This window comes from Phyllobates terribilis, unplaced genomic scaffold, assembly GCF_046119375.1.
Source record: "Phyllobates terribilis strain yellow unplaced genomic scaffold, ASM4611937v1 Scaffold_500__1_contigs__length_1315687, whole genome shotgun sequence".
Taxonomy (NCBI): Eukaryota; Metazoa; Chordata; class Amphibia; order Anura; family Dendrobatidae; genus Phyllobates; species Phyllobates terribilis.
This window is the reverse complement of record NW_027363260.1, coordinates 711,314-728,802: the sequence shown is the minus strand read 5'-3', so window position 1 is coordinate 728,802 and position 17,489 is coordinate 711,314. Positions and strand designations below refer to the sequence as shown.

General features: G+C 52.4%; 2 protein-coding genes across 2 annotated transcripts in view; one reads left to right on the top strand and one right to left on the bottom strand.

The window, feature by feature from the left end:
- LOC141230947 (uncharacterized) overlaps positions 1-17,489 on the bottom strand; it is a 577,913-nt gene that overhangs the window by 428,986 nt on the left and 131,438 nt on the right. The window lies entirely within an intron of this gene.
- Positions 5,962-17,489, top strand: part of LOC141230950 (uncharacterized) — a 39,346-nt gene continuing 27,818 nt past the window's right edge. The window contains exon 1 of the mRNA XM_073667650.1: positions 5,962-6,017. The gene's annotated coding sequence lies outside the window, so the exon portion shown is untranslated. The remainder of the gene's footprint in view (positions 6,018-17,489) is intronic.

The window sequence follows — 17,489 nt, the reverse complement described above, 5'->3', positions numbered from 1 at the left end:
CCTCGTACACACGCGGCTCCGCTCTGTACACCTCGTACACACGCGGCTCCGCTCCGTACACCTCGTACACACGCGGCTCCGCTCCGTACACCTCGTACACACGCGGCTCTGCTCCGTACACCTCGTACACACGCGGCTCTGCTCCGTACACCTCGTACACACGCTGCACTGCTCCGTACACCTCGTACACATACGGCTCCGCTCCGTACACCTCGTACACACGCGGCTCCGCTCCGTACACCTCGTACAGACGCGGCTCCGCTCCGTACACCTCGTACAGACGCGGCTCTGCTCCGTACGCCTCGTACACACGCGGCTCTGCTCCGTACGCCTCGTACACACACGGCTCCGCTCCGTGCACCTCGTACACGCGCGGATCCGCTCCGTACACCTCGTACACGCGCGGCTCTGATCCTTACACCTCATACACGGCTCTGCTCCGTACACCTCGTAGACAGGTCCGTTCCGTACACCTCGTACACACACGGCTCCGCTCCGTACACCTCGTACACACACGGCTCCGCTCCGTACACTTCGCACACACGCGGCTCTACTCCGTAGGCCTCGTACACACGCGGCTCTGCTCCGTACGCCTCGTACACATTCGGCTCCGCTCCATGCACCTCATACATGCGCGGCTCTGCTCCGTACACCTCGTACACGCGTGGCTCCGCTCCGTACACCTCGTACACGCGCGGCTCCGCTCCGTAGACCTCGTATACACGCGGCTCTGCTCCGTACGCCTCGTACACACGCAGCTCCGCACACCTCGTACATGCGCGGCTCAGCTCCGTACACCTCGTACACGCGCGGCTCCGCTCCGTACACCTCCTACATGTGCGGCTCCGCTCCGTACACCTCGTACACGCGCAGCTCACCTCCGTACACGTCGTACACGCGCGGCGCCGCCCTGTACACCTCGTACACCCGCGGCTCCACTCCGTACACCTCGTACACACGCGGCTCTGCTCCGTACGCCTCGTATACACGCGGCTCCACTCCGTACGCCTCGTACACGTGCGGCTCCGCTCTATAAGCCTCGTACACGAGCGGCTCCGCTCCGTACGCCTCGTACACGCGCGGCTCCACTCCGTACGCCTCGTACACGCACGGCTCCGCTCCGTACGCCTCGTACACGCACGGCTCCGCTCCGTACGCCTCGTACACCCGCGGCTCCGCTCCGTACGCCTCGTACACACGCGGCTCCGCTCCGTACGCCTCGTACACCCGCGGCTCCGCTCTGTACGCCTCGTACACACGCGGCTCCGCTCCGTACACCTCATCCACACGCGGCTCCGCTCCGTACGCCTCTTACACACACGGCTCCGCTCCGTACACACACGGCTCTGCTCCGTACACCTCGTACACACGCGGCTCTGCTCCGTACACCTCGTACACACGCGGCTCCGCTCCGTACACCTCGTACACGCGCGGCTCCGCTCCGTACACCTCGTACACACGCGGCTCTGCTCCGTACACCTCGAACACACGCGGCTCTGCTCCGTACACCTCGAACACACACGGCTCCGCTCTGTACACACGCGGCTTCGCTCCGTAAACCTCGTACACACGCGGCTCTGCTCCGTACACCTCGAACACACACGGCTCCGCTCTGTACACACGCGACTCCGCTCCGTACACCTTGTACACGCGCGGCTCCGCTCCATACACACCGTACACGGGCGGCTCCGCTCCGTACACCTCGTACACGCGCGGCTCCGCTCCGTACACACCGTACACGGGCGGCTCCGCTCCGTACACCTCGTACACGCGCGACTCCGCTCCGTACACGCGCGACTCCGCTCCGTACACACGCGGCTCCGTACACCTCGTACACGCGCGGCTCTGCTCCGTACACCTCGTACACGCGCGGCTCCGCTCCGTACACCTCGTACACACGCGGCTCCGCTCCGTACACACATGGCTCCGCTCCGTACACCTCGTACACACGCGGCTCCGCTCCGTACACCTAATACACACGCGGCTCCGCTCCGTACGCCTCTTACACACACGGCTCTGCTCCGTACACCTCGTACACACACGGCTCCGCTCCGTACACCTCGTACACACGCGGCTCTGCTCCGTACACCTCGTACACACGCGGCTCTGCTCCGTACACCTCGAACACACACGGCTCCGCTCTGTACACACGCGGCTCCGCTCCGTACACCTCGTACACGCGCGGCTCCGCTCCGTACACACCGTACACGGGCGGCTCCGCTCCGTACACACCGTACACGGGCGGCTCCGCTCCGTACACCTCGTACACACGCGGCTCCGCTCCGTACACCTCGTACACACGCGGCTCCGCTCCGTACACACATGGCTCCGCTCCGTACACCTCGTACACACGCGGCTCCGCTCCGTACACCTAATACACACGCGGCTCCGCTCCGTACGCCTCTTACACACACGGCTCTGCTCCGTACACCTCGTACACACACGGCTCCGCTCCGTACACCTCGTACACACGCGCCTCCGCTCCGTGCACCTCGTACACACGCGGCTCTGCTCCGTACACCTCGAACACACACGGCTCCGCTCTGTACACACGCGGTTCCGCTCCGTACACCTCGTACACGCGCGGCTCCGCTCCGTACACACCGTACACGGGCGGCTCCGCTCCGTACACACGCGGCTCCGCTACGTACACCTCATACACGCGCGGCTCCGCTCCGTACACCTCGTACACACGCGGCTCCGCTCCGTACACCTCGTACACGTGCGGCTCCGCTCCGTACACCTCGTACACACGCGGCTCCGCTCTGTACACACATGGCTCCGCTCCGTACACCTCGTACACACGCGGCTCCGCTCCGTACACCTAATACACATGCGGCTCGGCTCCGTACGCCTCTTACACACACGGCTCCGCTCCGTACACACACGGCTCTGCTCCGTACACCTCGTACACACGCGGCTCTGCTCCGTACACCTCGTACACACACGGCTCCGCTCCGTACACCTCGTACACACGCGGCTCCGCTCCGTACACCTCGTACACACGCGGCTCTGCTCCGTACACCTCGAACACACACGGCTCCGCTCTGTACACACGCGGCTCCGCTCCGTACACTTCGTACACGCGCGGCTCCGCTCCGTACACACCGTACACGGGCGGCTCTGCTCCGTACACACCGTACACGGGCGGCTCCGCTCCGTACACCTCGTACACACGCGGCTCCGCACACCTCGTACATGCGCGGCTCCGCTCTGTACACCTCGTACACGCGCGGCTCCGTTCCGTACACGCACGGCTCCGCTCCGTACTCCTTTTACACCCGCGGCTCCGCTCCGTACACCTCGTACACCCGCGGCTCCGCTCCGTACGCCTCGTACACACGCGGCTCCGCTCCGTACACCTCATCCACACGCGGCTCCGCTCCGTACGCCTCTTACACACACGGCTCCGCTCCGTACACACACGGCTCTGCTCCGTACGCCTCGTACACACGCGGCTCCGCCCCGTACGCCTCGTACACACGCGGCTCCGCCCCGTACGCCTCGTACACACGCAGCTCCGCCCCGTACGCCTCGTACACACGCGGCTCCGCCCCGTACACACGCGGCTCCGCTTCGTATGCATCGTACACACACGGCTCCGCTCCGTACGCCTCGTACACACGGCTCCGCTCCGTACACCTCGTACACACCCGGCTCCGCTCCGTACACCTCGTACACACCCGGCTCCGCTCCGTACACCTCGTACACACCCGGCTCCGCGCCGTACACCTCGTACACACCCGGCTTCGCTCCGTACACCTCGTACACACCCGGCTCCGCACACCTCGTACACACGCGGCTTTGCTCCGTACACCTCGTACACACGCGGCTCTGCTCCGTACACCTCGTACACACGCGGCTCTGCTCCGTACACCTCGTACACACGCGGCTCCGCTCCGTACACCTCGTACACACGCGGCTCCGCTCCGTACACTTCGTACACGCGGCTCCGCTCCGTACGCCTCGTACACGCGCGGCTCCACTCCGTACACCTCATACACACGCGGCTCCGCTCCGTACACCTCGTACACGCGCGGCTCCGCTCCGTACACCTCGTACACCCGCGGCTCCGCTCCGTACGCCTCGTACACACGCGGCTCTGCTCCGTACACCTCATCCACACGCGGCTCCGCTCCGTACGCCTCTTACACACACGGCTCCGCTCCGTACACACACGGCTCTGCTCCGTACGCCTCGTACACACGCGGTCCGCCCCGTACGCCTCGTACACACGCGGCTCCGCCCCGTACGCCTCGTGCACACGCGGCTCCGCCCCGTACACACGCGGCTCCGCTTCGTATGCATCGTACACACACGGCTCCGCTCCGTACGCCTCGTACACACGGCTCCGCTCCGTACACCTCGTACACACCCGGCTCCGCTCCGTACACCTCGTACACACCCGGCTCCGCTCCGTACACCTCGTACACACCCGGCTCCGCGCCGTACACCTCGTACACACCCGGCTTCGCTCCGTACACCTCGTACACACCCGGCTCCGCACACCTCGTACACACGCGGCTTTGCTCCGTACACCTCGTACACACGCGGCTCTGCTCCGTACACCTCGTACACACGCGGCTCTGCTCCGTACACCTCGTACACACGCGGCTCTGCTCCGTACACCTCGTACACACGCGGCTCTGCTCCGTACACCTCGTACACACGCGGCTCTGCTCCGTACACCTCGTACACACGCGGCTCTGCTCCGTACACCTCGTACACACGCGGCTCCGCTCCGTACACCTCGTACACACGCGGCTCCGCTCCGTACACCTCGTACACACGCGGCTCCGCTCCGTACGCTTCGTACACGCGGCTCCGCTCCGTACGCCTCGTACACACACGGCTCCGCCCCGTACGCCTCGTACACACGCGGCTCCGCTCCGTACACCTCGTACACACGCGGCTCCGCTCCGTATACCTCGTACACACGCGGCTCCGCTCCGTACACCTCGTACACACGCGGCTCCGCTCCGTACACCTCGTACACACGCGGCTCCGCTCCGTACACCTCGTACACACGCGGCTCTGCTCCGTACACCTCGTACACACGCGGCTCTGCTCCGTACACCTCGTACACACGCTGCACTGCTCCGTACACCTCGTACACACGCGGCTCCGCTCCGTACACCTCGTACACACGCGGCTCCGCTCCGTACACCTCGTACACACGCGGCTCTGCTCCGTACACCTCGTACACATACGGCTCCGCTCCGTACACCTCGTACACACGCGGCTCCGCTCCGTACGCCTCGTACCCACACGGCTCTGCTCCGTACACCTCGTACACATGCGGCTCTGCTCCGCACACCTCGTACACACGCGGCTCTGCTCCGTACACCTCGTACACGCGCGGCTCTGCTCCGTACACCTCGTACACACGCTGCACTGCTCCGTACACCTCGTACACACGCGGCTCCGCTCCGTACACCTCGTACACACGCGGCTCCGCTCCGTACACCTCGTACACACGCGGCTCTGCTCCGTACACCTCGTACACACGCGGCTCTGCTCCGTACACCTCGTACACACGCTGCACTGCTCCGTACACCTCGTACACATACGGCTCCGCTCCGTACACCTCGTACACACGCGGCTCCGCTCCGTACACCTCGTACACACGCGGCTCTGCTCCGTACACCTCGTACACATACGGCTCCGCTCCGTACACCTCGTACACACGCGGCTCCGCTCCGTACGCCTCGTACCCACACGGCTCTGCTCCGTACACCTCGTACACATGCGGCTCTGCTCCGCACACCTCGTACACACGCGGCTTTGCTCCGTACACCTCGTACACACGCGGCTCTGCTACATCCACACTGTAAACCCCTCGTGACCCCACACATAAACTTCAGCTCATCCAGCACCATGACAACCAGCACAGCAGAGTCCTGCATCCACTGAGGCCCCTGATCATGTGACCCCTGACTCCTCCCCTCCTGTGACCTCATCACAGCTCCTGTGCGCACAGAGCAGCCATATATGTGGTGGCGGCTCTGCAGGTGGAGGTATGTGGAGACCCCATTACTGGGCGCAGGGGGCATTAACCCCTTCAGCACGTAGACTCTTTTGGGGTCTTGTGTTGCCCCTTCATAAGAATCATAAGGTTTTTGTTCTGTTTCCTGTAATAGATACATACGACCCAACTATGGAGACAGGAAGGGAGGAAACGTATTGTTCTCATAGTACAGGACCCCTTTACTGACCCCACAGTGTAATGCCCCCATTATGCCCCTTATTCAGGATGTATGATGCCTCCACACAGTGTAATGCCCCCATTATGCCCCTTATACAGGATGTATGATGCCCCCCACAGTGTAATGCCCCTTATGCAGGATGTATGATGCCCCCACACAGTTTAATGCCCCCATTATGCCCCTTATGCAGGATGTATGATGCCCCCACACAGTGTAATGCCCCCATTATGCCCCTTATACACAATGTATGATGCCTCCACACAGTGTAATGCCCCCATTATGCCCCTTATACAGGATGTATGATGCCCCCACACAGTGTAATGCCCCCATTATGCCCCTTATGCAGGATGTATGATGCCCCCACACAGTGTAATGCCCCCATTATGCCCCTTATGCAGGATGTATGATGCCCCCACAGTGTAATGCCCCCATTATGCCCCTTATGCAGGATGTATGATGCCTCCACACAGTGTAATCCCCCCATTATGCCCCTTATGTAGTATGTATGATGCCCCCACACAGTGTAATGCCCCCATTATGCCCCTTATGCAGGATGTATGATGCCCCCACACAGTGTAATGCCCCCATTATGCCCCTTATGCAGGATGTATGATGCCCCCACAGTGTAATGCCCCCATTATGCCCCTTATGCAGGATGTATGATGCCCCCACACAGTGTAATGCCCCCATTATGTCCCTTATACAGGATGTATGATGCCCCCACAGTGTAATGCCCCCATTATGCCCCTTATGCAGGATGTATGATGCCTCCACACAGTGTAATCCCCCCATTATGCCCCTTATGTAGTATGTATGATGCCCCCCACACAGTGTAATGCCCCCATTATGCCTCTTATGCAGGATGTATGATGCCCCCATTATGCCCCTGTAATCAGTTAACCTTATGTAACGCACAGACAAACACAAATCCTCTAACCGTATGTTACTTTACTGACAAGGGTGATGGTCCGGACACATATAGGCCATTATGCTCTGCGTTGTGGAACACATAATATGATATGCGCAGTCACGGGTACAAGTGGCGCGGCGGCAATCAGTTTATCTGGCGTTTCAGTGTAAACCACGTCACTTCTGGATATGCACACTAGGGGATGGACATTATAGGACCTCTAGCTCATGTGAAGTAGCGCAGGCGCAGTACATTTTTGTAGACAGACTCCATTCTATATATCCTATGACCATTCACCTTTAGAAATGGGAATGGGTCTCCTAGTCTGGGGAGGGGTTTTTGGATGAAGTGGGATATTTATACATGGACACCTGGCTATTAGGTACACTATGCTGAACATCATGAATTATCATCCCTCCTGATGAAGCTGTTGGGGAAACACGTTGAGGCGGATTATTGAACCATTCTCTGATGTGTACCATACCCTTTCCTTTATATATACCTTGCGATATATCTGCTTCTATTTAATGTATCAGTGTATTTTTTGATACACTACCGTTCAAAAGTTTGGGGTCATTTAGAAATTTCATTATTTTTGAAGGCAAAGCACATTTTTTTTCAATGAAGCTAACATTAAATGAATCAGAAATACACTCTATACATTGTAAATGTGGTAAATGACTATTCTAGCTGCAAACGTCTTGTTTTTATTGCAATATCTACGTAGGTGTATAGTGGCCCATTTCCAACAACCACTACTCCAGTGTTTTAATGATACATTGTGTTTGCTAACTGTGTAAGAAGGCTAATGGATGTTTAGAAAACCCTTGCACAAGTGTGTTAGCCCAGCTGAAAATGGTTTGGCTGATTTGAGAAGCTATAAAATTGACCTTCCTTTGAGCTAGTTGAGAATCTGGAGCATTACATTTGTTTGTTCTATGAAACTCTAAAAATGGCCAGAAAAAGATAACTTTCATGTGAAACTCGACAGTCTATTCTTGTTCTTAGAAATTAAGGCTATTCCATGCGAGAAATTGCCAAGAAACTGAAGATTTCCTCCAACGGTGTGTACTTCTCCCTTCAGAGGAGAGCACAAACAGGCTCTAACCAGAGTAGAAAGAGAAGTGGGAGGCCCCGCTGCAAAACTGAGCAACAAGACAAGTACATTGGAGTCTCTAGTTTGAGAAATCGACGCCTCACAGCTCCTCAACTGGCAGCTTCATTAAATAGTACATGCAAAACGGCAGTGTCAACGTCTACAGTGAAGATGCAACTCCGGGATGCTGGCCTTCAGGGCAAATTGACAAAGAAAAAGCCATATCTGAGAGTGGCTAATAAAAGCAAAAGATTAATATGGGCAAAAGAACACAGACACTGGACAGAGGAAGATTGGAAAAAAGTTTTATGGACAGACAAATCAAAGTTTGAGGTGTTTGGATCACACAGAAGAACATTTGTGAGACGCAGAACAACTGAAAAGATGCTGGAAGAGTGCCTGACTCCATCTGTCAAGCATGGTGGAGGTAATGTGATGGTCTGGGGTTTCTTTGGTGCTGGTAAAGTGGGAGATTTGTACAAGGTAAATGGGATTTTGAATAAGGAAGGCTATCACTCTATTTTGCAATGCCATGCCATTCCCTGTAGACAGCGCTCGATTGGAGCCAATTTCATCCTACAACAGGACAATGACCCAAAACACACCTCCAAATTATGCATGAACTATTTAGGGAAGAAGCAGGCAGGCTGGTATTATATCTGTAATGGAGTGGCCAGGACAGTCACCAGATCTCAACCCCATTGTGCTGTTGTGGGAGCAGCTTCACCTTATGGTACGCAAAAAGTGCCCATCAAGCCAATTCAACTTGTGGGAGGGGCTTCAGGCATCATGGGGGAAAATTTCTCAAGATTACCTGAGCAACAGCTAGAATGCCAAAGGTCTGTAATGCTGTGATTGCTGCAAAGGGAGCATTCTTTAACGAAAGCAAAGGTTGAAGGAGAAAATTATTCTTTCTAATAAAAATCATTATTTCTAACCTTGTCAATGTCTGGACTATATTTTCTAATCATTTTGCAACTCATTTGATAAATAAAAGTATGAGTTTTCATGGAAAACATAAAATTGTCTGGTTGACCCCAAACTTTTGAACGGTAGTGTATATCACAGTTAACTAGGGCTTCTGAGGTACAGCCACCAGTGAGCGGGGGCGCCATTATCGTCCTTGGGGTGCCAACCTCCGCAGCTAGGCAGAAACCTCTTTGTTTAGGTATGGGGTAGGGTAAGGTAGTGACTGTATCAATTATTCAGCATCATTGTTTACGTCTGTTTATATACATCCACAGAAAGCCATTGAGCTTGTAATTTTGCTAGTATATACAGTACAGACCAAAAGTTTGGACACACCTCATTTAAAGATTTTTCTGTATTTTCATGACTATGAAAATTGTACATTCACACTGAAGGCATCAAAACTATGAATTAACACATGTGGCATTATATACTTAACAAAAAAGTGTGAAACAACTGAAAATATGTCTTATATTCTAGGTTCTTCAAAGTAGCCACCTTTTGCTTTGATGACTGCTTTGCACACTCTTGGCATTCTCTTGATGAGCTTCAAGAGGTAGTCACCGGAAATGGTTTTCACTTCACAGGTGTGCCCTGTCAGGTTTAATAAGTGGGATTTCTTGCCTTATAAATGGGGTTGGGACCATCAGTTGTGTTGTGCAGAAGTCAGGTGGATACACAGCTGATAGTCCTACTGAATACGCTGTTAGCTGCTTTTTTCTTGCCATAATACAAATTCTAAGTAAAGAAAAACGAGTGGCCATCATTACTTTAAGAAATGAAGGTCAGTCAGTCCGAAAAATTGGGCAAACTTTGAAAGTGTCCCCAAGTGCAGTTGCAAAAACCATCAAGCGCTACAAAGAAACTGGCTCACATGAGGACCGCCCCAGGAAAGGAAGACCAAGAGTCACCTCTGCTTCTGAGGATAAGTTTATCCGAGTCACCAGCCTCAGAAATCGCAGGTTAACAGCAGCTCAGATTAGAGACCAGGTCAATGCCACACAGAGTTCTAGCAGCAGACACATCTCTACAACAACTGTTAAGAGAAGACTTTGTGCAGCAGGCCTTCATGGTAAAATAGCTGCTAGGAAACCACTGCTAAGGACAGGGAGCAAGCAGAAGAGACTTGTTTGGGCTAAAGAACACAAGGAATGGACATTAGACCAGTGGAAATGTGTGCTTTGGTCTGATGAGTCCAAATTTGAGATCTTTGGTTCCAACCACCGTGTCTTTGTGCGACGCAGGAAAGGTGAACGGATGGACTCTACATGCCTGGTTCCCACCGTGAAGCATGGAGGAGGAGGTGTGATGGTGTGGGGGTGCTTTGCTGGTGACGTTGTTGGGGATTTATTCAAAATTGAAGGCATACTGAACCAGCATGGCTACCACACCATCTTGCAGCGGCATGCTATTCCATCCGGTTTGCATTTAGTTGGACCATCATTTATTTTTCAACAGGACAATGACCCCAAACACACCTCCAGGCTGTGTAAGGGCTATTTGACCAAGAAGGAGAGTGATGGGGTGCTACGCCAGATGACCTGGCCTCCACAGTCACCAGACCTGAACCCAATCGAGATGGTTTGGGGTGAGCTGGACCGCAGAGTGAAGGCAAAAGGGCCAACAAGTGCTAAGCATCTCTGTGAACTCCTTCAAGATTGTTGGAAGACCATTTCCGGTGACTACCTCTTGAAGCTCATCAAGAGAATGCCAAGAGTGTGCAAAGCAGTCATCAAAGCAAAAGGTGGCTACTTTGAAGAACCTAGAATATAAGACATATTTTCAGTTGTTTCACACTTTTTTGTTAAGTATATAATGCCACATGTGTTAATTCATAGTTTTGATGCCTTCAGTGTGAATGTACAATTGTCGTAGTCATGAAAATACAGAAAAATCTTTAAATGAGAAGGTGTGTCCACACTTTTGGTCTGTACTGTATGTATTTACCGTATATAATGTTGTTAATCCAGTTTTCAATGCATATATGTAAAAAGGGTTTAAGATTTCATTTGAGGGGTTTTCGCACAGTATTGCCCCCGTAGACACACAATATGGTACCATCCACCCCACCGTCTACCCCACAGCTAATGAATAAATACTCACTGAGCCCCATTCTTGGTGCAGATACTAATGAACCCAGGACCTATGAGATATTTGCCACACAATAGGTAGCAGGGCCGTATCATCCATAGTGGCAGCCCTTGCGGCCGCAATGGTGCCCATGAATTGAGACGGCTCAGCACCGAGAATGCTCTCCTTACCCATCATCACAATTTCAGTGATATCCACTTTCCCATGATACCATTGAATAGAATAGTAAATCAGGGAGTTGAAAGCTCCCCGATCCGCCGTTCAGCCTTCACCTGTGAGTCCGAGACTCCGTGCACTGCAGGCGCAATGGCGCCACTACATCACACCTGTAGTATGGAGCCTCAGTACTCACACTGCACAGACCGGAGCAGCGCATCTCAGGAAAGGGGTTGGTTGAGTAATGTGTGTTGTTGTGTTTTTTTTTTTAATATCAGTAATTGGGGGGGGGCAATCATACTCTGTGGGGGCAATCATACGGTCTGGGAGCCCTCATTCTGGGCTAGATGTGCACACATAAGAACAATTTCCTGGTGATGAGTCAGATAGGGATAAGTAAGTGAGTTCAGTCAGTTCATTCAGTCCATCTGATTGCAGACTTGAATTGATATGGTGTTGTGTGCAGTAGTGTTCGGGTTCGGTTCGTCAAACACCGGTATGTTCGCCGAACGGTTCGTCGAACACCGTTAAAACCAATGCAGGCAAACAAAAACTCATAGAAACACATAGAAAACACATTCAAAGGTGTCCAAAAGCTGACAAACTGCTCAGAAGACACAACTTACACATGGAAAAGTGACAAGTACATATAGTCATGCAAAAAGAAAAGAGGTGGAGGAGTAAAAGGAGGAGGAGACACAGATATAGGCGTGTCATGCCCTTCTAAAATCAAGAAAGGCTGGAGTAAAAATCTAAAATCAGCCTACCAACACCCAGACGTCGTGACAAGAAAATTAAAAAAAGAAATATCTTTAGGTAGAATGGCGGTTCCATTCAGAACACTTTCCTTACAAGACGTAGTGGTATCCTCATTGGGAGTCGTGCCAAAAACGGAACCCAATACATTTGGACTAATCCACCATTTGTCATATCCAAGGGGCAGGTCAGTAAACGACAACATCGACACGGAACCAAGTACAGTAGTATATACTGTACCTCCTTTGACAAGGGAATCAGGCGGGTCAAGAAGTTGGGAAGGGGCACCCTAATGGCCAAAACAGACATTGAGGGGGTGTTCCGGTTACTTACTACCTATGCTTCCGAATAGTGTCCACCTATTGGGCTGCTTCTGGGAAGGGGTGCTCCATATCCTGCTCACTATTTGAGGCGTTTAGTTGCTTCCTCGAATGGGTCGACAAGGACGTTTCTAAGGGGGCACATATTATCCATTACCTCGACGACTTCTTATGCCTGGGCCCAAAAGATTCGCCACAGTGTGAATACACTCGGTAGTCCACCTGTGAGAAGGAGAGAGCTGGAGGGAGAGCAGACACCACAGAGCCGAGGGGTTAGATGGAGAACTGAAGAAGGAAAGAGAGCAAGGGAGGTAAGGGAGTACGGTGGAAGGCCGACCTGAGCTCCCCCACGTTCCTGCTGGGCGAGGAACAGCCCTGGGAAGAAAAGCCGCTTGCGCATCCCTTTGAGGTTACGGGTGCGAGTGGGCAAAGGGACTACGCTGGAGTGCGAAGCCGACACGGCCAGGCCGTTCCTGCCCGTGCGACCTCCATGTCGTTGGGTTTGTGCCAGAGCTGCGATGGACCCTGACGGCCAGCCCCCCTCTCCCAATACTTGTGCCTGTCCGCTGGTGGGTCGAGACCCCCCGCGGTGGAGGCAGGGCTAAGCTCTGTAATTTAAATTGGCTCTGTAATTTGAATGAGTACACTTTAAATCCTTTTACAAGGATCTATTGGAGGTCAAGTCTGGTGCCAGCAGCCTTGATAATTCCAGCTCCAGTAGCGTCCCCTAAAGCTGCTGCAGTTAAAAAGCTTTTATAAGGATCGAGCTTGGCGGTCCGCCTCAAGGCGTGCTACCGCCAGTCCCAGCCCCTTTGCCTTGGGGCGCCTCCCCGATGCTCTTGACTGAGTGTCCCGTGGGCCCGAAGCGTTTCCTTTGAAAAAATTAAGTGTCCGCAGCACAGGTGGTGTAGCTTGCTTAACAGCTGGGCTACTCCGCTGACTAGCTGACACTGCTACTAGGCCCAAAGTATTGCCTGGGCTAGATGCAGTTAAAAATTGTTATTAGATACAAAGGCGGTGTAACTTGCTTCAGATGGGCTACTCCACTGACTACGAGACACTGCTACTAGCCCAAAATGATTGGCTGGGTTAGATGCAATAAAAAATTATTAGATACACAGGCGGTTTAGCTTGCTTCACAGGTGGGCTACTACGCTGACTAGCAGACACTGCTACTAGGCCCAAAGTATTGCCTGGGCTAGATGCAGTTAAAAACTGTTATTAGATACACAGGCAGTGTAGCTTGCTTCACAGCTGGGCTACTACTCTGACTAGCAGACATTGAAGCTTTGGAGCAGACCTCTGATTCCCAGGCTATAGTATGAGTAAACAGCTCTGCAGACTCAGCCATCTGTGTTACCCCAAGCCATAGTGTATGTAGTTTTTTACGGTTAAAAGGGGGGCGGAGCGACCCGACCCACCTGGAATTGACGATGCCAACGTCATGTAAAACACAGCAAGGGGACTCCAAAAAGAGTCTCCATTTTTTCCAAAAATTGTGGCACAGACACCAATTAAGTGGCATCAATTGCCCCAGAGTTGCTTAAAATGGTTGGTGAGGTGATTTTCCTAAATCTTCATGCTTTTAGTCTCCCCAGGATGACACAGGGGTAGAAAAGTCCTTTCGGATCCATGATTTGTTCATCTTTATGAACGTGAGTCTGTCTACATTGTCAGTGGACAGCCGCGTGCGCTTATCTGTCAGCACACCACCAGCAGCGCTGAACACACTTTCAGAGAGAACGCTGGCTGCGGGGCACGACAAGATCTCCAAGGCGTGAGTGGCGAGCTCAGGCCATTTTTCCAGATTGGAAGCCCAAAATGAGCAAGGGTCCAGTGACAGTCATGGCTTACATGTTCACTTGGAGATACTCCTGTACCATCCTCTCTAGACGTTGACTATGTGTCAGACTTCTTGTCTCCTGTGGCCTTGCAAAGGATGGTCTAAAAAATTGGTGAAACGATTCCACAAAATTGGTGTTACAAGCAGATACGGTGTTACTGTTACGGTTTGAGTGATGAAGACTCGACAGTCCTACGGTTGGCAAGTTAGAACTGTGAAATTCACTGCGTGCACCACTGGTGTTTTGTGGAAAAGCAGATGTAAGATTCTGTAACAGCCTATGCTGATACTCCTGCATGCGTGAATCCCTTTCTATGGCAGGAATTATTTCGGCAAATTTACTTTTGTATCGGGGATCTAAGAGTGTGGCAACCCAGTAGTCGGGATTACTTCGAATTTTGACAATCCGAGGGTCATGTTGCAGGTAGTGCAGCCCGAAGGCACTCATGTGTCTTGCGCATCCAGGAGGACCAAGTCCTTGTTGTGTTGGTGGCGAGGTAAGGATCATGCTTCCTTCCTCTGCCCTCCCCCCAACCTCGGGTTAGATTCAGTAAAAAATTAGAATTAGATACACAGGCGGTGTAGCTTCCTTCACAGGTGGGCTACTCCGCTGACTACAAGACACTGCTACTATGCCCAAAAGGATTTACTGGGTTAGATGCAGTAAAAAATTATTAGATACACAGGTGGTGTAGCTTGCTTCAGATGGGCTACTCCACTGACTACCAGACACTGCTACTATGCCCAAAAAGATTTACTGGGTTAGATGCAGTAAAAATTTGTTATTAGATACACAGGTGGTGTAGCTTGCAACACAGATAGGCTACTCCAATGACTAACAGACACTGCTACAGGCCCAAAAGGATTGACTGAGCTACATTTAGCCAAATGCTGTGAAAAACACTTGCACAGCACTGGCACAGACCTGCCTGGCAAAAAGTGCTAGTAACTGCTGTAACCTAGCCCTCAAAAGGGCTGCAATGGGGGTGTGGCCTGCAAGACAAGGTGGCAGCAGCTTAACTGCATAGCTCCAGCCAGCCAGGATTAAAACCAGCAAAAAGCAGCACACAGCATCGTCCTACAGCCTATTACCTAACACTCAGTGGCGGCAGAACACCCAGGGCCCATGATGACCAGGGGAAGGTCTCAAAAAAGAGGATCCCCGGCGAGATTGGAGGCTTTCTTCCAGAGGGGACAAACAACAAGAACAGTGAGTAAGATGGCACCTGCTTCCCCTGCAGCTTCTTCACACTCCTCAGGGGGAGGGGAAGCAGAGAATGTGAAACACAGCAGCAGGGATAATGAGCCCACAGCACCAATGACCAGGGCAGATATGCAAGCATTTCTGGCTGCAATTCGCTCCTCCATGAGGGAAGATATGCAGGCAATGTTACAGGAGATGAAAGGTGAGATTACTTCCATTGGGGATTGAACTTCCCACATTGAAAACAAGATGGAAGAATATGCCAGAACGATCAATGCCTTGGTAGATGAAAATGAGGCACTCAGTGAAGAGATGTCTCGAGTCACTGATAAAGTTTATAACTTAGAAGATAGATCCAGACGTAACAATATGAGGCTTAGGGGAATCCCTGAAGAAGTGCCAGATAAGGATCTCTCTGAGTTCATGCCACGCTTCCTGGTGGCTGTATTACCTGAGGTTGCCCCTAATGAATTAATGGTGGACAGGATTCACAGAACACCGAAGCCCAGACACGTAGATCCTACCCTGCCTAGAGATACCTTGGCACGCATTCATTTCTTCACTACGAAGGACATGTTCCTATACCAACTAAGGAAAACCCCCAGGCTGCCTGAGGAATTTCAAAATCTGCAGGTCTTTCCAGACCTTTCTGCAGCTACCCTGGCAAAGAGAAGAGAATTTGCCCATCTGTGCAGGGCATTGAGAGAGGCCGGCATACGGTATAGATGGGGATTCAACCCAGTAAAACTACTAGTACTCCGTGACAGTGGCGTGGTAGCGTGTTTTACCCCTAAACAAGCCGAAGAGAAATTGGCTTCCTGGAAGATTGCCTATGCTCCTAGACAACCTGCTAAGGGCAAGAAAATTGCGCAGGAATGGGTATCGACCTGAAAGAGAGGCGAGGACGCTATCCTGGCTGAGATGGAGCTGTTAGAGGATTGCTGACCTTTTTTTTTCCCTTTGTTCTTGTTGTTCGGCAGAAGCCGTCTGGTTGGTGATCCTCTGGACTGTGAGAAATCTTGCTGAGTGACAGCGAGATTTGAAAATCTCACGCGACCCCGTGGTCAGATTTATGTCTGAAGAATTTACTTTTTTGACTGAAGTTTTCTCTATGGTTTTTTCTGTGGACTTTTTTCCGCTGTGTTGTTTCCTTCTTTTTACTGTTTTTTATCTGTTTTTTTTTTTTTTTTTCAATTTAACTTGAGGTATATTTCCCCTGTTGACATAACTGCTGATCGTTCTAAGGACATATGTGCTTTTTTCAGTGAATGGCTCATAAGGGGTGGTGTGGGGGGGGGGAGGGGTTGGGGTGGGGCATGGGGGGAGAGAAAATTTTTGTATGCGGCTCATAACCATTTCCTCCTTTATGTGTAATTATGAGTATACAATTTCTCTCGTTGAATGTATACAATTTCTCTCGTTGAATGTGAAAGGGTTAAATTCACCTGCCAAACGCTCTATGTTGTGGAGGGAGGTGAGGAAATCGAAGGCAGACATTGTGTGTCTGCAGGAGACGCATTTATTGGCAGCAGATAATCATAGATTGCATCAGGCACAATTCCCCCATATATTCTTTGCAAATGCCCAGACTAAGACAGCAGGAATCTGTATTATGATAAAAATTTCGGTGGCCTTCCAGAACATTCAGATGTGTGCAGACCCCATGGGTAGATACTTGGTGTTGGTGTGTACATTGGATGGGACCCCTCATACGATTTCAGCACTATACGCCCCAAATTCTGCCCAGCTCCCATTTGTGCGAAAAGTCCTCTACCATTTCAACACTTAAACAAGGGGAGGTTATTGTATGCGGGGATTTTAACATGCCAATGGATGGTACTTTAGACTGCTCATCTAGATCGGGTCGCCCTCGGAGAGAATTGGGCAAGTTGGTCCATGAATTTGGTCTGCACGATTTTTGGAGATACACTCATGCCA